The 24,443-nt window shown below is 37.1% G+C and overlaps 1 long non-coding RNA gene across 1 annotated transcript; it reads right to left on the bottom strand.

The window, feature by feature from the left end:
- Positions 1-250: 250 nt before the first annotated feature.
- LOC144049144 (uncharacterized) lies at positions 251-7,604 on the bottom strand. The gene is made up of 2 exons (XR_013293497.1): positions 2,168-7,604; positions 251-1,733 (listed from the first exon to the last, which is right to left on the bottom strand). It is a non-coding gene; the product is annotated as an uncharacterized LOC144049144 (long non-coding RNA).
- Between the last annotated feature and the right edge of the window lie 16,839 nt (positions 7,605-24,443).

Here is a 24,443-nt window from a genome sequence, read left to right on the forward strand (position 1 = left end):
TAAATAGTATGACCCAGTTTAAGGTCAGATTATACCGAAATCAACACCATCTGCTCTGCACAGGACACAAAACATTTCGACAAGGTTAATATAAAGAATTAAAATGTTAATAATGTGTAACAATGGTTAATAAAATAAAATGAAGTATTAAAAATTTTACAATATCTATCAGTAGCCAAATCCATCGTCCAGTATGAAAGAGGCTTATTATTTGTCCTCTTTTGCATGTTCAAAAATCATTGAAGACAGATTTCCTGTGAGAAATTCCTTGCAAGGATGATTTATTAAAACAGAGAATTCTCCGGTCATCGTGACAACCCTGAACATCACGTATGAGGTGGAATTTTCAGAGTGCCCATGTGCCCCCTCCCTCGGGGTAGATGGCTTCTTATAGAGTTTGGAAAGTGAAATGCCTTTTAAAACACGTTATACAACAGAGCTGCAGCTGTGCCGATCTCCAGACAAAATACACTCCCAGGACACCTTTTCCCAAAACAACATCTCACAAACAAATTGAGTGGTCGTGAGTGATGATGCCAACAGAGTCAGTGTGTGGGTGTGTGTGTGCTATTTCGAAGCAGAATATGTTCTCATAAAAAGAATGTGTTTTCGCACAGAACACTGAGAAGGAATTTTTTAGACCAAACAATGTGTTCCAGCTTAGATTAAGGTCAAATTATACTGAGTTCAACACTATTCCACCTGCTCTACACATCCATAAAACATTTCAACATGGTTAATATATGAAATAAAGAATTAAAATGTTAATAATGTATAACAGTCCCCCCTTTTGGCTATTAAAAGCCCAATAACTAAACATTGAAACATTTTTACCAAAGGATTCCAGCAGGATCTTCATCATCGCAATGGCAGGTGCAACAGTAGAATAAGAGAAAAATAAAAACATTCTTTTTTAGCAGGAGAGGTCGTCAGTCATATGTCAAAAACAATGTGATTCATTAAAATATTTTTTTTCAGTAAAATAAGCATATCATATATGAAGACGATGTGTTGTGATTATGTTCAAAAATTGTGGTGGGGGATCCCAGAAATAGCAAATTGGCATGACAGTCAGTATGAGAAAGAGTGTCATTATGTACGTAATTGAAGACGCATTTGAAGACGCGATTGAAGACTTGTTGTCGGAAGTTTTTGTTGAATGTGAAGGACGTTTGTCAGTTCCATTTTCGTTCTTGTGTTTGTTTTTTTGTTTTGTTTTTTTAAACAGAGTCCTTCAGCTCTGCGATTGGCTGGCAACCCGTCCAGGTTGCACCCCGCCTACTGCCCGAAGCCAGTTGGGATAGGCTCCAGTACCCTCACAATCCTTGTGAGGACAAGCGGTCAAGGAAATGGATGGATGGATGGATGGATGGGTCCTTCAGCTCTTTTAGAACCCACATCAACTGCCAGAGATACAGGGATTGATCACCGGGATTTGTTTTCCCAAGGTGTGACTCATTCTTTGTGGAACGCCCGGAAAAGGGACACGTTCCTCCTATCTCCATTGAGGGATGTCCTCATCTCGTCAGGTGGACACTGGAATCAGTTGAATGGTGTTCCCTTTGGCTCGTCAGGTGGTTCCTGGAAGCAGCTGACTGGTTTCTCAGTTGGTTCGTCAGGTGGCTCCTGTTGGTGGGGGTTGAGTAGAAGGCGGACCCGGCAGGTCTGATAGGCAAGATGTGGAACCAGGTGCCCCCGTGAACTGGACCATATTGACCTTTCCATCACCTCATCTGGGTGCAGAACATTTTCATTTAGTCACTAATAAACATACATATTCACATCCCTTCTTTTTGAAAGAGCATCTGGTAGTTTTATTAGTTTGGAGTTAGTAAATGTTAGTGAAGTTCTGTAGGCCTGTCCTGTGGAAAAAAATCTTTTGTTGTGACATTCAATTAGAATCCAGCCTTTAGCTGAATTTAATGACCTAAGCACATTCATTAATGCAACAATGAAACTCTTATAGCCAATTCAAATCTGACGAGGACAATTTTGTTTACAGAATGTAATGATTATTAGAATGTTTTACCATAATATTTACTGTTATAGATATGGCATGAATGTGCTTCCAGCCATAAAATAAATGCAACTTTCGCCAACAAATAAAATCAAAAAATAACATCTGACCCCAGGGCCCCAAGGAGAGATAGAAATAGAACATATTCACCTTATTTTCGCCGTCTCTGCCAAAACTTACTCTCCTCCATGGTCAAAAGTCCAATCACCAATTGTCCTCCTGTAAATTTCATTCATTCTCACGGACTATCTATAATTATCACATTGAGACTAACTTATAATTCTATATTTATTTAATTCAACATGGACTGTTTGTGTCCTTCGCGACGATATACCCAGACCGACCAATAATTCCCCCATCTGAAAAAGATCGACTTAGAGAATTTTCAGACTGATAATAAAAGTAGAACTATAGCAGTAAATAAATAAATTTTTGCTTTTAAAAAGAGGGGATTTATTTTTTTTTTTTAATTTAACCAGTAAATTCGACAATGCGTCCCAAGCAATTGTTTAAATTTCAAAAGAGAATTTGGGAAAATATTAGAAGACCAAATTTAACAAACGTCAAATAACGGAAAATATAATAATTAAGATTGCATATAAGTAAATTTTCAATTTCCGCAACCACACAAAATTTACCAGTATTATCTTTTGTACTATAAAAATAGAAATATTGTAGCAATTATTATTAATACATAAAGTTACCCTTAGTTTTAACATGTCATTATTAAGCTTGCTAGTTTCCTTTGTTGATGTTAGTCCCACAGCTGACTGTTTAAAAATAGACAGAGATAAACAAATCAGTTCAAATAAAAATAGGCATCAAGAATATTAGAATATAATAAATCTGTGTGTATAGAGTGTTGCCAATCAGTTCGTTCTATTTACATAATGTTTTACTGTAAATGTTATCACCTTATGTCTGTCAAAAATATAGAGTGCAGTGTAAACAGTCAGATATCACATCACATGGTTCGACATCACTAACTCAAATAAACATTGTTGGTGAGGGCGGAGTCATCAGCGTAGTGGAGCAGTTTTTTCAGAAGATGTTTTCCTATAGGATTCACAGGACAGTTCGGGATGCAGGAATGCATGTAAGGAAGTTTGTGCAAAGCACTGTGTGTATTGGAGCAGTTTTTTCATTTATCACATTTGTATATGACGGCACAGTCACTGTGGAAACTTTCCACCAGGTGGCGCCAGGAACCTCTGCTGTTCATCGGGTGACGGTAGGTCCAGCAGGTGGCGGCAGGTAGTGCTGATCAGGGGAAAAGCCAGATATTTTTGTGATGATGGCCGCATCACGCCCCCTTTGCTGGTGGCAGCAGCTGCGGTTTCTTTGCTGTCTGCAGGTTTTGTTTTGATGCCACCTGTGTCCCGTTTTTTCATCGATCCACCAAGTGCTAGTTCACCTCATTTTGAATAATGATGTCGTTCAATGAATGGCACCCGATTGAACCATTAAAATCTGCCCCAACAGTATTAGGTAATAACATATCAGTATATAGTCGGAAGAACAAAATCCTCCTTTATTTCAATAAAATTTTTTTAAAAAAAAACAACTTTTTTCTAAATTAAAAAATATTTAAAAAAATGTAAAAATAAAAATAAATAAATAATAAATTAATTAAAAATAAAAGTAATCAAAACAATAAAAGTTTACAATTAAATAATTGCTAATTATAATTTTATTTACGCGGTTTTAGCGTTAAAGATTTTATTAGTAATATTACCGTCCCAATCAATTTATTCCGTTCAGCGTTTATTAAACGGTTTCATTTATTTTATTACGTAAATTTGTGTTGTACAGCTGTTTTTGTTTGCAAAGTGAGAAAATAGAAAATAGGAAGCTATTTACTTAAACACATCAAAACCATACGAGTTGTCCTTACGAAACCATCCAAAGTCAACATTTCAGCATTAATCATCATTTAATACACTTTTCTTAAAGTTACCTCCCGGATTTTCCTCTATATAAAAATACATATATTTATAACACTTTTAACGAGCGGTCGCCATCTACGCACATCCACAGTTAAACTGCCGCCTTTAAAACCATCGAACAAATGACATATCTTATTAGAATAAAATTACCTTTTCCACAATAAATTCAAGTCCCGTCGTTCAATATTAAATACATTTTATATCATTATTTGACCGCTGATAATTTAACCTGGAAGCTTTAGTTATGTCTAGCGGAAGTACTATCAGGTCAAATCATTCAGTTCTTCAGATTAAAAGTGCACCCGTAATTTATATTAAACATTACTTTATTAAAGTTATATAAATGGTTATAACTTCACATAAATACCCAAAGCTAGCATTCTAGCATTATTCATCATTTTATACAAGAATACACGATTATGTCTGGCTCTTATTCCACTTGAAGAAATTACAGATATATCTCGTATTTTACGTCGAACGCCTGGCGGTGCAAGTTTTAACGTTTTTCATCAATAAAATTTATTTATCGTAGATTATAACGGCGCTAAAAGATTTTTTCCACAGCAATTGTGCACCCATTTTTATTTAGTCCTTCAATTCACGGGTCTGTGTAGTGGGTAAAACTCCGATAGCAACTGCGCATGCGTTCGCAACTCCATGTCGCCTCATGACGCGGAGGCGCACCCGGCCCAAACAGAGCCTCCACAACCTCTATCAACTACCGACTCCCGCTCATTATATTATATTATATTATATTGTAGTTAAGTCGTATTAATATTTATGAATGCAGTGACGTCTCACTTATAACAGAATTAGTCAACAAAATATCTCATCGCGGTCCCTTTAAAAATAATAGTGACGTCCGATTTTTTGTTTAGAAAGAGGGGAAAATTTTACATTTAACCAGCAAATTCGACAATGCGTCCCAAGCAACTATTTAAATTTCAAAAGAAAATTCGGGAAAACACTAGAAGACCAAACTTAAAAAAGTAAAATATAATAATTAAGATTGAAATAAATTGTATCTTATCTGTATTCATATTAGCTGTTTCAATTTCTGAAACCAGACGAAATTTACCTGTATTATCTTTTGTACTATAAAAATATTGTAGCTTATGCCAATGAATTTTACAAAGAATCTCAGTTTTCAGCCAATTCATCAATTATTATTAATACATTAAGTTGCCCTTAGTTTTAATGTTATCATTAAGCTTGCTAGTCCCCCTTGTTGATGTTTGTCCAAAAAGCTGACTGTTTTAAAATAGACAGAGATAAACAAATCAGATCAAATCAAAATAGACATCAAACGTTTTTAAAATGTAATAAATCTGTGTGTATATAGTGTTGTCAATCAGTTCATTATATTTACGAAATGTTTTACTGTAAATGTTATCACCTTATATCTGTCAAAAATAGAGTGCAGTGTAAACAGTCAGTATCACATCATATGGCCTGGTATCACTAATTCAAGGAAAGCATTGTTTGTGGGGTTGAGTCACCATCGTAGTGGACAGTTCTGGACGCAGGAATGCTTTAAGGACGCTTGTGCAGAGCAGTTTTTCATAGGACAGTTCGTGCGGAGCATTGTGTGCATTGGGCAGTGGAGCAGTTTTTCTTTTATCACATTTGTATATGATGGCCCAGTCATTGTGGCAACAGGTGGCGCCAGGAACCTCCCCTCTCCATCAGGTATTGGCAGGATGTTTTGTGATGATGGCTGCATCACGCCCCTCTGATGGTGGTGGCAGTTGCAGTTTCTTTGTGGGTGGGGTTTTTTAAAGAGGTCTGTGTCCCGCCAGTTGACTTTGTTCTGAAATAATGACCCCTGACCAATAATCCTCACTCGACTGAAAACATTAAAATCTGCCCCAACAGTATTTAGGTTATAACATGTCAGTAAATATTAAAAACAAAAACTTCCTTTATTAAAAAATTCAAAAAATTTTGAGAAAGGGGAAGAAAATAATATTTTTTTTTAACTAAAAAAAATAAAATAAAATAATACAGATATACTCTAACAATTTACAAATATAGTTAATTAATAAGTGTGTAGTTTTCAATTAATGTTTTCTCAATGGAGGCCGCAGCCCGTTAAGTCAGCCTTTGGTCAAACGTCAAAGCAGGAATGATTTTTAATTACATAGCACCTCAAATTATGTCAAAAATGTGATTCTTCCAGATAGCTTCCCCAGTCTGTTTGTAATGAGACTTCAAATGTCGAATTCAAAGGTTAAATATATTCAGGAGAGATTAAAATTATTTTCTATTTATAAACATGGGAGAAAAAAATAAATAAATAAATAAAACTCCTTTTAAATTATAATTAACACATTACTTCATCCCCAGGACCGGAATATGGCACTTTGGTGGGACCCCAATTGTCCTTAATGGGTGTGTCTCCTGATTCTGAAAAGATATTTAAAATTTATTAAACAATGTTCTCGCGCACAAACAAAATTATAAGGGAAAAAACAATCATCTATATAAAGAATTATTCCACATTAATTGCCATCCAAGTTATTCGTTTTTAGTTAAAGTTATTTATGTTCTATAAGCATAAGATATGCATCTAAATTTTATAATATCTTAAAACTATACCTCTCTATGTTATTTGTGTATTAATATTCGTTCGTTTTATAGCAAACATAATTTTAAATATGACGTATTTGCACTCGTGAAGCCAGTTTAAGTAGTCAACATTAGTGCTTAAGAAATTTATATAAGGCGCTTATAAAATCAGTTACGGCAACAATTTATATAATGTAAAATCAGTTACGGCAACAATTTATATAATGTCGTTCAATTATTTAACGCAGACAATTGCGGGTTTTAGCGTTAGAAGTTTTATTAGTAATTTTAACTTCTAATTAATTTATCCCGTTTAGCGCTTATTAAACGGCTTAATTTGTTTTATTACATAAATTTGTATTATACAGTTATTTTATTTGCAAAGCAACATTTTAGTATTAATCATTTTTTCAATACACTTTTCTTAAAGATACGTCCGGGACTCTCCTCTATATAAAAATTACATACACTCATAACATTATTAACGGGCGGTCGCCGTGTACGCACATTCAAAGTTAAATTGCCGTCATTAAAACCATCGAACAAATGCCATATCTTATTAGAATAAACTAACCTTTTTCACAATATAATCAAGTCCCGTCGTTCAATATTAATTACATTTTAAGTCATTATTTAAACGGTATGTTTAATCCGGAAGCTTTAATTCCGACTAGCGGAAGTGATATCAGGTTAAATCATTTAGTCTTATATCATTATTTAAAGTTATATAAATGGTTATAACTTCACAAAAATACCTAAAGCTAGTATTCTAGCATTATTCATCATCATCTTATCCAAAAATACACGATTATGTGTCGTTTTTATTCCACTCGTAAAAGTGTTCTATATCTCGTTTTTTACGTCGAACGCCCGCGGCGCAAGCCTCAACGTCCCCCATCAATAAAATTAACTTACTGTAGCTTATAACGGCGCCATAAGATTTATTCCACCGCAATCGTGCACCCAGTCGTGCAATTATTTTATTTCTCGCCTTATATTTCATAACGATTCTCTGCTGACACCAGCGCATGCGCACACAACTCCCTGTCGCCTCGTGACGCGGCATCCGGTTGCAACCATTTTTGTAGTTCTCAAACAGTGTTTTCTTTCTATTGATTATTGCCCGTATTTTATAGCTTATTATATTATATTATATTATATTGTAGATTATCATAGTTCAGTTGTATTAATATTTAAAATGAAGTGACGTCTCACTTATAACAGAATTAGTCAACTGTTCTCGTCGCGGTCACTTTAAGATTTTACCGTGACGTCAGAGTTTCTTCACCGACCAGACGGCATACACACACAACGGACAGACAAGACATGTCGCTTTGTACGACATATCAAAACATATAAAATCCGGATAACTGTTCTTGTCCCAGCTGAACAGTATTGTCTAAGAATTTTAATAACCGAATATTCCAAGACCTATCGACCGATCTTAAGGAGTTCCAAATATTCTTATGTCGGTCTGACTTCCATAAGTTGAGCAAATATCTCTTGTCTAAGAATATCAATAACCAATTATTCAAAAGACCTAGCGATTGATCTTAAAACGGCATATTAAGTCCGTTTTATGTCAATCTGACTTCCATAAGTTGAGCAAATATCTTGTCCCGATTACATAACAGCAGTTGTACTCTCTGCTGCGTCTATCCGCTGACTTTATTTTATTCAAGGATCATTTCTAATTACCCAAGAATCTATCGCTTGTAAAAACAAAATGCTTTTCTTGTAAAGACAAAAATGCTTTTCAAGCTGACTTCCCCTCAACTTCAATACATATATATGGGCTCCAAACCAATTATCCAAATATCTAACGCTTATAAAAACAAAAATGCTTTTTAAGATGACTTCCTCTCAACTTCAACCCATATATGTGGACTTCAAACCACTTATCCAAACAACTTCAACACATATATATGGATTTCAAACCAATTATCCAAATATCTAACGCTTATAAAAACAAAATGCTTTTTAAGCTGACTTCCCCATGCAGTTGCACTCAATTCAACGTGACAGCATCTTCATAAATATTGCTCGTCACCACATGTGTATTTTTCAAATACTGTAGGAAAATCCACAATCATGGACTCCATACAACCAACCAATTTAAACTTATACCTCTGTTCACACAAATCCCACCTTTGATTTAGTTATTTACAAAACGCATGGCGGCCGGAGCGGTCCCAAACAGAAAGAATTCCTTAAACGTGGATAATTACTCCACTTACCTCAGTTAATATGGCGCCAGGAATTCAAACCGTCCGCGAACGCCACAACCGTCAAACGTCTTTGTAGTCAGGTTGTCACCATCTGAAGAAGGTATATTAAAAATCCATACTTTTGCGTGTCCAATAAATCAAATTATGGGATAAGAAATGAACAGAGTTCCTGCGCAGGATGATTTATTCCGGAGATTTCCGTTACATCATTGAATCAAACTCCAACAGTTTCAGATCAATAATGCTACTCCTCTTTCGAAGAGCCCACACTTTATTACAATCACATCGCAAGAACAGTGTCTCCAACACCGCCCCTCATGAATAAGTAAATGTGTTATATAATGGAAAAATACAGGTTGAAAAACAGAGTTCTCAGGACACAGATACAGCTGTATTCGTCTCTAGTCAAAATATACTTTCAAGGCACTTCTCAGTACTTTCTCCCATAACAAAATCTCACAAACAAGTTGAACTCAACAGCTCCTAATGTAACATAGTTATATGAGTGTGCGCTCTCTCTCACGAACAGAAATGTGTTTTCGCACAGAGAAGGAACTTCTAGACCAAACAATGGGTCCCACCTTAAGGTCAAATTATACTGAGTTCAAAACTACTTTACCTACTTCACATCTATAAAACATTTCCACATGCTTAATATAAAGAATTAAAATGTTAATAATGTATAACAATGGTTAATATATGAAATAAAGTATTAAAAATGTTATAATATCTTTCAAAACACATATACATAGACTTTAAATCAATAATCTAAGTATCTATCGTTTGTAAAAACACAGAATTTTTTCTCAAACTGACTTCCAAAGCAATTGCATACCATTCAACGTGACAGCATTTCCGTAAATAATGCTCCGTCACCACATATGTGTATACTTCAAATACCGTAGGAAAATCCAAAATCATGGACTTCGTCCAACCAAACAACTTCAAAAGTTATTACTATCTTTCTCACATAAATTCCATCTTCAATATAACTTTGCAAAACGAATTTACCAGCCGAAACGCTCACAGACAGACAGAATCCCTAAAACGTGGATAAAGTGTCCACTTACCGTAATTAATATGGCCTGGAATTTTATTCGTCCGTGAACGCTCCGCTCGCAAAAACGTCGTTCTTTCGTCCGGGTCACCATTTTGAAAGAGGCTAATTATTTGTCCTCTTTTGCGTGTTCAAAAATCATTGAAGACAGATTTCCTGTGAGAAATTCCTTGCAAGGATGATTTATTAAAACAGAGAATTCTACTGGCAACGTGACAACCCTGAACATCACGTATGAGGTGGAATTTTCAGAGTGCCCATGTGCCCCCTCCTTCGGGGAAGATGGCTTCTTATAGTATCGAGTTTGGAAAGTGAAACACCTTTTAAAACACGTTATACAACAGAGCTGCAGCTGTGCCGATCTCCAGACAAAATACACTCCCAGGGCACCTTTTCCCAAAACAACATCTCACAAACAAATTGAGTGGCCGTGAGTGATGATGCCAACAGAGTCAGTGTGTGGGTGTGTGTGTGATATTTCGAAGCAGAATATGTTCTCATAAAAATAATGTGTTTTCGCACAGAACACTGAGAAGAAATTTTTTAGACCAAACAATGTGTTCCAGCTTAGGTTAAACTCAAATTATACTGAGTTCAACACTATTCCACCTGCTCTACACATCCATAAAACATTTAAACATGGTTAATATATGAAATAAAGAATTAAAATGTTAATAATGTATAACAAGTACAGACACTCCATCACTTACTTCCACATCTAATATTATATGCAATACGTATAAACCATTATCATTAATTCAGTGACGTCTCACTTGTGGTACCAGTTTAATAGGTTATAATTTTCCAGCAATGTTGCTCATCACTCCTCCAAGAAATAAAAATAAAACAATAAATACTGCAGTCTATCGATTCCTTAGTCAAGGTATAAAACCAAAACGTCAACCTGTGCCTCTTAAACTTCATAAAACAAATATCAATGATCTCTCGATTACTAATAAGCAACCTGTTCCCCTTAAAATTCATAAAATAAATATCATTGATCTATCGATTCCTTAGTCAAGGTATAAAACCAAAACGTCAACCTGTAAACCTCTTATATTTCATTACTCAGCTGCGCACAATCCATCGTAACGTTACTTCCTTATATTTAACCTAGGTAGACACGACACAAACTCGTCGTGTACATTTCAACGTCGTAGTAAAAACACAAACACAAAGACCTCGTGCCGCCAAATTCCCACAACGGAACGAAACAAACAAACAAACGTGTATTTTAAACATAACTAATACCTGTTCACTCAGATCTCATGTACAACTTAGTTAAATTTAGCTGACAAAAAAACGTTGCAGAGTTCTCCACAGACAGGAATCCATTTTCAACGGGGATAATTTGTCCTTTTACCCTACATTTAACTTGGCGCCATGGTTCCTGATCGTCGAGAACTCCGCACACATGCCACGTCAAACGGCGAATCTCGAACGTCGGTCACCATTTGTTGTAAGGGGATTTCTTACTTTTCCCGTGTTCATGATGTTGATTATCAAAACAGACAATGAGATCGGTGAATTCAGGCTTTTCCTTAAGGATTTATTATCACAAGCTTGTGGACAGATAAGATGCAGCCATGCAGCTCCAACTCGTTCCTCATCTGGGCCGCCCCTCCCTCTGCTCATCCCTAATATTCTTTTGTCCTTCCAAATCCCTCCCAGATAGTCACATGCTACACAGAAAGTCAGATAAGAGAGTTGAGTTGTTTTTCAGAGAGACAGACCTCGCAGTAAGAACAAAGGGATCAAATTAACACATTCGCTCTGCCCCCACCATTTCAGGAATGTGAAAAGAGAAAGCCACCCCCCTGACAACATTTGAATTCTCACACAGAACTATACTAAGTAAATCAAAGCAATTATGTCCAATTCTAAATAGTTATAACTAAATCAAAACAGTTATAATTAAATTGAAACAGAAGATGAACTTCAATACGTAGAGCTTTGGCTGGGGCATGTGTGTATAAAAGGTCTCCATAATCAAGCACAGAAAGAAATGTTGCAACCACAAGTCTCTTCCTTCTATGGAAAGAAAAACACAACTTGCTTATAAAATAGAAACTTAACTTAAGGCACAGGTTGTTGTTGTTTTTTTACAAGAGAGTCAATGTGAGGCTTAAAAGACAATGATGCATCAATTAAGATGCCCAAGTATTTAAATGCACTAACGACCTCAATAGTCTGAGCCATCAGACTATTGAGGTCTGAGCCATCAGGAGGAACAATAGGGGAAACATTCTTCTGCTTGTCTTTACTATTAGAAAACACCATTAGTTTTGTATTGTTGGTATTTAAGGAAAGATTCAAGTCAGAAAAACTACATCAAACAGCCGTGAATGCATTTTGTAAACTGTTATGCTTCACTAAGTGTAGCTGCGAAAGAATATACAATTATGTCATCAGCGTAAAAATGACAGCTTGTGTTGCTCAGATTCTGCCCCACATCATTTATATAAATTGTAAACAGGAGCAGGCCTGGAATAGATTCATGCAGTACACCTGGAGTAACTGGCAGAACATCAGAACATTGGTCATCACATTTAACACTGACTTATTTCAATAAGATAGTTGGAAATCCAACCAACTGCTTGCTCTGAAAGTCCAATAGCCTTTAACTCAGGGGCGGGCACACTCACACTCGAGGGCCGGAGTCCTGCAGGTTTTGGATGTCTCCAACACAGCTGATATATGATCAGCTAATCAGCAAGCTCTGCATAACCCTGATAACGATCCTGTTGAATGGAATCAGCTTGTGTTGGAAAAGGGAAACCTCAAAAACCTGCAGGACTCCGGCCCTCGAGGACCAAGTTTGCCCACCTCTCCTTTAACCGCTGCTTCAATGTCTGATGATCTACAGAATCAAATGCTTTGGTCAGATATATTGAAACAGTCATCATGTTCTGTTCTGTCAATAGCAGAACATAAACTTATAATGCCGCTGTTATAGTGCTATGCTTTTTCCTGTATCCAGATTGAAAGCCAGATACAATTGAATACAACTCCAAGAATTATTTTAACTGTTTGCTAATTAGAACCTTTAAGACTTTTGACAATATTGACAACTTTGAAATGGGTCTGTAATTGTTTAATTTACCCGGGTCACTGCCTTTTAACAGTGGCGATACAAAAGCAATTTTCAAATTTTGGGAATAGTTGAAGTAGACATGGTATAATTAAAAATATATGTGAGAGGTTCTGCAATCACATCGGCAGCAATTAAAAAAAAAAATGTCTCTAAAAGATCTGGGCCATATGACTTTTTAGTGTCAAGACTTTTGAGCTCTTTGCATATCTCCGCTACAGTAAAGCGTAGAAAATTAAAGAAGGGGGCTCATGAGGAGGAGAAATTATCTACAACGGCAATAATGGATTGGTTCTTTGATAAGCCAGCTGATATGAAGTACTGTTGACATTTAACTGTTTCAATTTATATTTTAACTGTTTTGAATTTAGTTATACATGTGTAGATGTAAAATATAACCATGTTTAGCTTGATGAATAAGGATGTGATAATGATTTATTTGAACTTTGTTTGAACTCTGTCCTCTCTCTTCCGTGAGAAAGGAATGTGTTAAAAGGTTTCTGTCGATTTATCTGAAGGGTATGTTTAAAATACTGTCAGAGTTTCTGGTCATCGGTCATCAGGTCGTAAAGTCTAAAAGTCCAAAGGGCAAAGCCTGTCCACATTAATTTTCCAAAGTCTGGAAGTAACTCTGTTAGAAACTTGTACCTGCTTTACAACTTATCACAACTCTGCTAAGGATTCAGAGAAGGGCGGGGACAGGTCCCAATGTAAGACATTTTCTATAAAGATGCTGAAGCTTCCCTATTCAACACACATTTGGAGCTTTACACCAATTTTTGAGTGAGCTTGATTCTGTGTCTTTTAGGAGCTTCTAAAATAAAAACTTGCAAGGATACTTCATCTATCTCAATTCTGATTTATTTGAACACGCAAAATATTACAAAAATACATGTAATCAGTACATATTAAAGCAATTCAGCATTTCATGTTTGTCTCTAACAAGTGAGGATGTACCAACAACATACTGTAAGTCAGTAAATACAGTGTTTTATCACTTACTGCGAGAGATTTAATTGTTTTCCAGAAACGTTTTGGATCATTCAAATGACCTGTTGTAATTGACAAATAGTATTCCACTTTAGCTTTTCTGACTAATGAGGAACATTTATTTCTTAACCTCCTAAATGTAAGCCAATCTTCTTGTGGACCTGATAATCTTGCTTTTGCTCAAGCTTTGTTGGGTTCATTAAGAACATTTAAAAGTTCAGAAGAAAACCAGGGAGTATTTTTTTTTTATCCTAAATTTTCAAAATGGCGCATATTTGTTCACAACATTAATACAATTTTCATAATAATACTGCCACGCTATTTCAACGTCTGGGATTTAACTAAGACGGCACCAATTCCAGTCTCTTAAATCAAGAATAAATCCAGTCTCATTAAAATACCTAAAATCTCTCTTTATAATGGCATGTGCTTTGCGTTTAAGAGTTTTAGTACATCGAACTGCTGCCACCACACAGTGATCACTCAAATAATTACAAAATACTCCAGTGGCACTGTATTTATGAAGAGCATTTGTTAAATCTTTGACTGCCAGACGTTTTCAGAAAAGGGATGCCGTGGGTGCCAGCCGATTTAAGCATTTTGACTGATCTTTCAAGGTCCACAGAAAATTTTGTGTTTGGACTATGGAAACACACATACTACCAAATGAAAGATTGGACTCTCATCTTTCATCAGAAAAAAAAGTTTGTTTCTACCTTATTCCGTTTTTCAGTAATCAACAATAGAAAATGGTTAGTTTCACCCAAATGCTCTGTTTTGAAACAAAATACGGAGAAATCAAGCTTTTTGTGAAATGATATTTCATGCACTCTAGTGAATTTGACACCTTTTTTTTCCATGAATGATGCCACAAACACCTAAACAGTGCTTTACTTCCTTAAAATACTACCACCAACAATGAAAATGTGTTTTTTGATAGCAAAATACGTTTATTTACATTCAACAGTGTAACAATTTGACAAAACAATTTCGCAAACTATTTACAAATGTGTGCAACCGTGGTACTATTAACAATTGTGTGGATGTTTCAAATACAGTTTTTCTTTTTGTGTAACACTCCCCTGCGTGCAAGGGGACGCAGCAGGATTTGCACAACAGATTAGTTTCACTGCGATTGCCCCTTCGCGTGCAGACGCTACACTTTCTTGCCGGCCTTTTTTTCCGGGGAATAGCAAGTATATACTGCAGTGTGTGTTTGGCCATGTTGCCATCAAGTCTACTCTCAGGATCATGATACGGTGACATTACGGTGGTGTTACGTATGGCTTCCTCATGTCCTTCTGTTCCTATACCGGGTGGTAAGAGATGTTCTGATCTATCTTATCCGCTCCATTCATGGTGGCATCGTAGTCCAGAACCAGTGTCTTCTCCGTGATCAGACTGTACCCACTCCTCCGATGAATATGCATTGGACTCGGGGCACTCTTCGTCGTCCGATTGAACGTCCGCCTGAGCAGAAGTGCTCGGTTGTGCTCCGCGTTTTCCGGCGTTAGCATCGCTAACCGGTGAGGCTTTATGACGTGATCATAGCCGCTGCGTCAACGCTTCCAACTTCGGCGTCAACCTCGGAGTCACCATCATCATCATCGTCGTCATCAATGTGCTCTTTAGCATTGGTCGATGCTTTTCGTCTTTGAAAAAAATGCTCAAGCGTGAGCTGCTTGCAACCGGTCGCCCTTATGGCTTCCTCAGCCGTTGTCCCCTCAACACTCTAGCTCCGCCTCACGTCTTCTACTGACGCCTACCCAATCTTGTCCAAAGAGAGTCATCGCTGCCATCTAGGGGCCAAAAATAGGCATTATACTAATTAGATCTGCTTGATACTTTCAGCACAGCTGGCCAAGGCAAAAAACAAACAAAACTTGGTGAACGTCTTTGGCGCTCCTCCGTAGGATTTTACTAAACGTTATTTAACGTTTTTGGCAGTCAAAGAGTTAACGTCTTTGGCACTCCTCCGTAGGATTTTACTAAACGTTATTTAACGTTTTTGGCAGTCAAAGAGTTAAAATAAGATCAATAAGTGTAGATGTAACCCAGGTGTATTTTTTCTTCATGTGTTGGGTTATTGTTTAAAGAAAACATTTATTACAATGCATTCATTTTATTTATGTCATTTTGTTTTGTTTTTGTACGATGCCCATATATGGTTGCGTTGCCGTATTTTGACATTTTGTTTATGATAGCCCTTGTGAAGTAGCGCAGGCCAGAAGGAGAGGCTATCGTGGAGTGAGCATCTCGTGCTCTATGCTCATATTTAAAACCTTCACCTTACATTGTTTGTATCTTTCTGTTAGATAAGCAATAATGCAAAAATATATGTTGTCGTTAGCATTGTCATATAAGTAGCACAATTACGTTGAATTGTGTACAATTGTGTTTAAATGAGAATTACTAGTGATGCTGGTAGCTAATTGACCGCTATGCTAGCCGCCTCTTTACTTTGCAACTATTGTATGCGTTGCTTTCCTTTATGATACCGCAGTATTTCATTGTTTGTATATATATATTTTTTGTTGGTATTATATTAAGTAGGTTGTATTTATATTACGATTATTTACGATAGCGCTTGTGAAGTAGTCTGAGGCTATCGTGGAGTGAGCGTCTCGTGCGCCATGCTCGTATTTAAAACCTTCACCTTATATTGTTTGTATTTTTCTGTTAGCGTCAAAGCTGTTGCGGAGCAGAGAGTTCCTTGATGAAGAGAGCTGTTGGAGCTACACATCTGTGCCCACTCACTCCACTTCAGGCGATCATTTGCATTTACACATACATATAGATATCACTTTACATTCATACACTTACAGCACATAAAAACTCTGGACAATTGATTGTTTTATGCTAGCAAGCATTTATTTTTTTTCAGTGAAAGGACTGAAGCATTTTTTTTCTTGTGCATGAAGACCGTGTTGGCATTTTTTTGGTTTTCATTAATTGTTGCAATTGCATGCATATAATATGTTAGTACATCTTCTTTGCTGTTAAAGAGATGAGGTAAAGCTTCCTTTAAGTCCATTCAGTTTGAAGAAATGAAATTACATTGGACCGATAGTAAACTGCTATCAGAACTCTGTCTTTTTGTTGGTTACATAGACTTATCGTAGCATTTTGAATTAGGACGAGTAGGGAAAACAATAAGCTGAGTCAAATTAAAGAAATCACATAGATATTTGAAATCATCAGACACTGGGATGAGCCAGTCCAAATTTAAATCTCCAACTAGAACAAATTCTATAGAATTAAAATCTAGTAAAAGTAGTTTTAAAGAAAGCAATGCAGTAGAAAGATGGTCCATGTATAAAATAACAAGGTATCCTGCCTTACGTTATATTTCACTTATAATGCACTTAAAGTTGTGTTCCTAAAATCCAAATGGCCATATTGGACATTTTGTATGTTTTTGTTGTTGTTGTTTTTTTTAAGCAAAAGTTTTATAAAATAATTATAAAAGAAGGAAAAGTTATATTTATTTATTTATTTTAATAATGAAAAATACATCTAAGTGCAATTTAAGGCACATTCCCTTTGTGGATTACAAAGTAGCATAGGTCCACAATATTGAAAACAATAAGAAAAGCAAGTGAGCCAAGCAACAGCTGTCAAACTACTGTTGCCAGCCAGGCACCCAATGCTAACGCTAACAGCTAGGTACTAGCCAGGAACGGCAGAGACTTGTATCGTACCATACAGTGAAGACATAATTAACGTCCTAAATTAGCTTTTTAATATACTTTCAGGGTGGAATTGTGATAATGGTAGTAGAAAATATGTAATTTCAATAAAAATGTCGATAATGCAAGCCAAAATGTCAAAGGGAAGTAGTCAAGCTGGCGTTCACGCTACCATGCAGACAGATTCAAAGTAAAAGGCTGTTGCATTGGTGTCAATGTATTATTTGGTCAGCTTTATTTTGAAGTTTGTGGCTTCCCTGACATGCCTGAAAGACGGCGCTGTGCCAGCTTAGCTCGCACACGTACACCCGTGCACACACACCGAGATGGAACATAGTCGTTAACATACATTTTAATCTTTTTGTTTTGGTGGAAGAAGCAAGTCTTTTCAAGTCAAAGGGCGCAAGTCCAATTGAAGTCACAAGTCATTGTTGTTTAAGTCTAAGTCGAGTTGCAAGTCTTAACATTTTGTCAAGTTGAGTCAAAAGTCATCAAATTCATGACTCAAGCATGACTCGAGTCCACACCTCTGCCCCAGACTATAGAGTTGTCTGACCATTTAGAAATGCAGGGACTCATACAACGGAACCCCCTCCCCTAGATAAACAATACCAGTTTGGCACATATTCTGGCGTCGGATCGAAACCTCATAAGTCACAATTTGGCAAATTTCGTATCTAAAAAAAATCTATACTTTTGGTCAGTGTGGGTGTCTTCTTTTTCTCATTAACATAATGCATTTCCTAGCCCCTTCCCCTAACCCCAACCATCAAAAATGATTGCCTACCCCTATTCCTTACCCTAACCTCAACCACAACCCAATTCAAACCTAAACTCTAAAACCAAGTCTTGACCCTCAAAAAGAGGTCTAAACTTGTGGGGCCCAGCAAAATTGTCCCACATGGGCGGGTGGGCCCCACAACTCCGCTCCACAACTCTGTGAAATCCCGGAATGTTGGCCCCACTATGTAACAAAAACAAGACCACACACACACACACACACACATAATTATTGTTTTTTTCCCAAGGACAGGACATCTAATGGTAATAATAGGGTCAGGAGTTACGAAAAATGATTATTAACACCTAGACCAGGGATAGGCAAGTTCGGTCCTAGCTCTTTGACTGCCAGACGTTTTCAGAAAAGGGATGCCGTGGGTGCCAGCCGATTTAAGCATTTTGACTGATCTTTCAAGGTCCACAGAAAATTATGTGTTTGGACTATGGAAACACCCATACTACCAAATGAAAGATTGGACTCTCATCTTTCATCAGAAAAAAAAGTTTGTTTCTACCTTATTCCGTTTTTCAGTAATCAACGATAGAAAATGGTTGGTTTCACCTCTGTTTGGAAACAAACGTCTTTTAACGTCTTCGGCACTCCTCCATAGGATTTTACTAAACGTTATTTAACGTTTTTAGCAGTCAAAGAGCCTTTGGCAGCCTGCATGTTTTCGGTGTCCCCTGCCTCTAACCCAGGTGTTTCAAATCATCAGCTCATATTTACGTTCTGCAGGAGCCTCTCAGCTGTGTTCGAGGAGGGAGACATCAAAAACATGCAGGACTGCGGCTCTCTAGGACCGAACTTGCCTACCCCTGATCTAGACGCACTGAGATATATACATGACACAATCACATGCACACACAAGTACGCAAGTGTTTCGGCTTTTGTTTCAAATGAAACTGTGTTCCTCATTGGCCTTATACAGTATGCCCAAAGTCAGCGTTAACCTTGACCAATGTTGTCTTTATATAAAAAAACAACAACAACAAAACAATAATAACACGTTTTAATTTACATGACTTACTTACTTAGTCTTTTGTCTATCAATAATGATGATGATGATTGTGGTGGTGGTGTTGATTATCATCATCATCATTTAAAATATAATACTAAAATAATAGATCATTATGATTGTATTTTATTAAAATATAATAAGGTCTACTAACTGTCAACATAAAGAACTTTATTGTAAAAAAAAAAGTTTTTAAATGGAAACAATTGCAATATTTTACTAGATCACTAAAAATTCCAGTACTTTCCTGGCAGCAGTGACCCAGTAAAATAATAAAAATAAAAACTTAACAGGATTTACATTTACAGTAAGCTACTCAAATGGAAATTGTAAGTGCAAGCAACATACTGTAGAAACTTACAGTATTTTACTGGATTACCACTATTTTTTATCAAAACAGTTTAGAGTTTAATCATTTAATGTTTATTACAGAATACTTTCTGTTATTATATTTTACATTGCTGAAACATTTTTTTTTCTTTGTTCAACTCTTCCGTACAATCCTTGACACAAAACTATTATAAGGTCTATAGTGGTTCTCAACCTTTATTCAGCGATGTACCCCCTGTGAAATATTTTTTTCTTTTTCTGCCAAGTACCCCCTAACCAGCGCAAAGCATTTCTGATTGAAAAAAAAAAAAGAATGCTGTGCCATCATTGTCTGATAAACTTTGGAACTCTATTTGTATTTATGTGGTCTCTGAACTATCCATCCTTTTTCTTAAGCGCTTGTCCCCACAAGGGTTTGGGAGCCTATCCAAGGCAGTAGGCGGGGTACACCCTGAACTGGTTGCCAGTCAATTGCAGCTCTTGAACTATTTAGAAATAAAAACATACAACTAAAAAATAAAAAGAATAAATAAATACATTAATTATAAATAAAGATTTGTGTAAATACAGATTATTATCAACATGAACTGTCATCTTTTGGGATCATAGTAAAGCTCTATTCTCAAAAAGAAATAATTCACAGAATTTTAAATAAAGATTTTAAGTGATTGACAGGCGATTCTAGGTGGCATATATGACAAGCTGGGTCAATCCATTCTGTTATGTGGGGGAATGTTGGGTTTTAGGACACTGAAATTCAATTGCCTACTGAATATAAAATTCATTTTATGAACTTATTATCATTATTATTATTAATATTATTATTATTAATATTAATAATAATAATTGTACATATACTTTTAAAATATATTTTAAAATATCACGCTTTCACGTATGCCCAGGGGTACTAGTACCCCCATTTGAGAACCACTGTACTACACTGTTGTTGTTTTTTAAGCAACAGATTGTGTAAAAAACGAGGTGAAACAGAATAAAGCACGGAATGAACAAATTGGGAATGTTGGTTTTGCTGCTTTATTCAGTTGTGGATACTTGCGAGGTCAGTGATCTCTTACCTGCTTGAACTGCTCCTCATGGGTCCAGTGGTGGTGCTGTGGCTGCGACGGCCCAGGCTGGGACTCAGGGCGCTGTGCCCGGCCAATGCCTCTGGGTCGCTTCTGTCAAACAAGCAAGTTTCCTGGAGAAGAGGCTCGTAGTGCTTCAAACAGTCCTGCTCGTCTTCATCAAATACCTTCTGCTCATCCATGTCTTCTCCCAAGTCGTCCACGTTAGTGTTGTTGCTGCTGATTCGCGGGGGCATTCTGTCCCCGCCGGCTTTGCAGACTTCATTGTGCGAGTGCGTCACCTCGAAAAAAGAGCCGGCAACTTCAGCGCTGTGCTTCGTCGCCTGGTAATGCCGGAAAGCCAGAGCTTGTTGATGTATCTGGAACTCCACCATTGAGTGGAGGTCTCCCTCCTTTCCTGCTTGCCGGAGTTTCTCATTGAGGGGCATCCGTGCTGCCTGTTGCTGCCGCTGCAGGTTCCCCATGACAGCCTCAAGCTTCATGCCACTGCTGCCGCGTTGGTGTGCCTGGATGCCAGGTAAGGGAATGTGGGAAGAGGCGGAGGGAGGCTGCAGGGGAAGGTTGCTGATGGACGAGAAACAGCCTTCCTGCGTGGAGAAATGAGGGCCACTTTGTTATAGTGATGGGAATTCCGTCTCTTTTTAGGGAACTGGTTCTTTTGGTTCGGTTCACTAAAAAGAGCCGGCTCTTTCGGCTCCCAAATGGCTCTTTAGATTTTTTGTCACTTAAATAAATATATTAACAACAACAATTTAAAACTATGCGCAATATGAATTACTAATGTGAAAAAAATGCACTATATCTAATGTTTGTTGTATAAAATACACTTTTATTTATAAACTCGACTATAAACTCAAATAGAAAGTGCAAGCAAATTAGATTATAAACATTTAACTATTTACAAATGAACTTAAATAAGGTTTAACAATAACAATTTTCAAGTGAAACAACAGACAAACAGAATCGCACAGCAAAATATAAATTAAAATGTGTAAAATAAAAATAAAATAAAAAATCTGCATCCAGAAAACAGTGTTCTTCAGTCTAGATTTACATTCAGAAATGCCAAGTGCCTCAACTTTGAGGGAATGATCCTATTTCTTCTCTCCGATAATATCTGTCCTGCTTTTGAGAAGATTCTTTCAGATGGGACTGAAGTGGCAACAATGCACACTAGAGCCTCCCCGATATGAAATTTTAGTCTTGCAGACTTTACACTCTGCCTTAGTTTTGTCAGTTGTTGTATTGAAATGTGTCCATATATTGCTGCGTTTTCTCTTGTCACTCATTTTTTAACAGTTTTTTTTACCTTTCCGTTTATACAAGCGCCCTTCTCCTCTCTCTCATCTCCTCCCTCCCGTTCGAGTGTGTGTGACTGCTTGCAGCGTGCTGTCGTGTGCCCCTCCCCCCCTCTGCTGCTCAGCGCTGAGCGCAGACACAGACGTCACACACACACATACTCACCAATCAAATGCGGCTTTAGAGAGAAAAAAAAGAGAGGGAGAGAAAAAAAAAGCGGCTCCCAGTCAGGAGACGGCTCCCGTCGTTCACGTCAAAGATCCGGCTCTCAGAGCCGGTTCGTTCGTGACCGACACATCACTACTTTGTTACCATTAGCGCTTAGATTGTCGTTGCTCTTTCACTGTCAGACTTATTGTGTAAATTTAAATTTTGTCACACAATAACACGACAAGCCAAAGCAAAAAAGAATAACAAAATGAAGTTTCAAAGTGAGCAAAGTTTGTTATCATGTATAATGCGTAGAAATTAAGCCAATGCCAATTGTGTAAGCGCTTACCAGAGCAGATTTATTTCCTAGATTGCTGTAATCAACCATGCTTCTTTTTGTTAGATGTAGATTTTTAATAAATCATCCAAATACAGTGGTGATAAACAGCAACAAGCGTATCAGGAAAGGTTTCTCAAGAAACAGGCTCCCTGACCTATGTAGTATTAATTGCAGGAGCACCAAGCAGCCTGTGGCAACAAGTGGTAAATGTAACGAGAAGACCTCTCAGGCATAGATAAGTCCCCCTGCTCATCTGCTGACATGACATCAATACTCCCACAAGGAGGAACAACATCTAGTTTGACTGCACTAGATGCTTCAGCTTATACATTACAGCAAATTAATAGGCTAATTATGTCAGTATGTAAACTTTGAATTAAAACAAATGTTTTTTTAATGAACATCTTCAACTTCGTCAAGTCGGCATTGCAAATGATAATTTGTTCTCATTTGCCTAAACTCAGTCACCTGGATGAATAAACATTAATTAAATGAATAAAGGTAAGTTATTAATCTTGTGATGGACATAGTGGCCCTTTAATATGGAGTCAAATCAGTGTTCTAAGTGCCCAACAATAAGTACTGTGTATATATATATATATATATATATATATATCTCACTTAAATTTGTCTTATGTGTGGATGTCCAATCCCGTAGCATGCGGGATAATTTAATATTCTCAGGCATGTCCGAGAATACCTCTGACAATCCAGAGGTCGAGATAAAAACAATTATGACGACGTCGTTAAAAATTCCTCAGGAGACGGTAAATAATATCTCTTTTCACCGGGTACATCGGCTTGGAGCCCGTAGGGGCAACAAACCCCGTCTTATTATCGCCAAGTTTGAGCATTTTAAACAGAAATAATTTGTTAAAAGTAAAGGACGGGAGTTTAAAGGGACATCATTTGGAATGAATGACCAATTTCCAAGAGAGATTAATGAGCGGCGAAAAGTACTGTTTCCTATAATGAGACAAAATAGGCAGGAGGGTAAACGAACTACGATAGTCGTTGATAAGCTATACATCGATGGCCAACTATTCCGGAACCCCAATTCCACTCCCTGGCTGTTCTAATTGTCATTGGTGGAACTAAACTATGTTTGATTATTAGATGTATACATATACTGTAAATGTGGTTAGAAAACCTAAAATATGAATACTCATTATGTTTAGGATATATTACAAATATAATATTAATACATAACTATATCTAAAGTATATTTAAACAAAAAATCTTGCTTAGGTTACCAGTTACTGGTGTATTGTTATGTTTAATCCCCTGCTAATTTCCTTCACTTTCACCTCCCTACCCGTTTAACGTTATATTTACTTACATGTTACCTCATATTTTACACAAATTACATAAACCACCTAACCACTTTGATTCTATCCGATAACATGCCAATGTTATCAGGGGCAGCACGGTGGCTGACTGGTTAGCACGTCCACCTCCCAGTGCAGAGGACGTGAGATCGAGTCCGGGCTTCGACCTTCCTGGGTGGAGTTTGCATGTTCTCCCCGTGCTTGCGTGGGTTTTCACCGGGTACTCCGGTTTCCTCCCACATTCCAAAGACATGCATGGCAGGTTAATTGAACACTCCAAATTGTCCATAGGTGTGATTGTGAGTATGGTTGTTCGTCTCTGTGTGCCCTGCGATTGGCTGGCAACCAGTTCAGGGTGTACCCCGCCTACTGCCCGAAGCCAGCTGGGATAGGCTCCAGCACCACCGCGACCCTAGTGAGGAAAAGCGGTCAAGAAAATGGATGGATGGAACATGCCAATATTAACAAATAGCCTATACAGATATATACACAGGACTGAGTCTATATTGTTTGTATGCATAAATTAGTT

The sequence above is a fragment of the Vanacampus margaritifer genome, chromosome 3 (genome assembly GCF_051991255.1).
Source record: "Vanacampus margaritifer isolate UIUO_Vmar chromosome 3, RoL_Vmar_1.0, whole genome shotgun sequence".
NCBI classification, from domain to species: Eukaryota; Metazoa; Chordata; class Actinopteri; order Syngnathiformes; family Syngnathidae; genus Vanacampus; species Vanacampus margaritifer.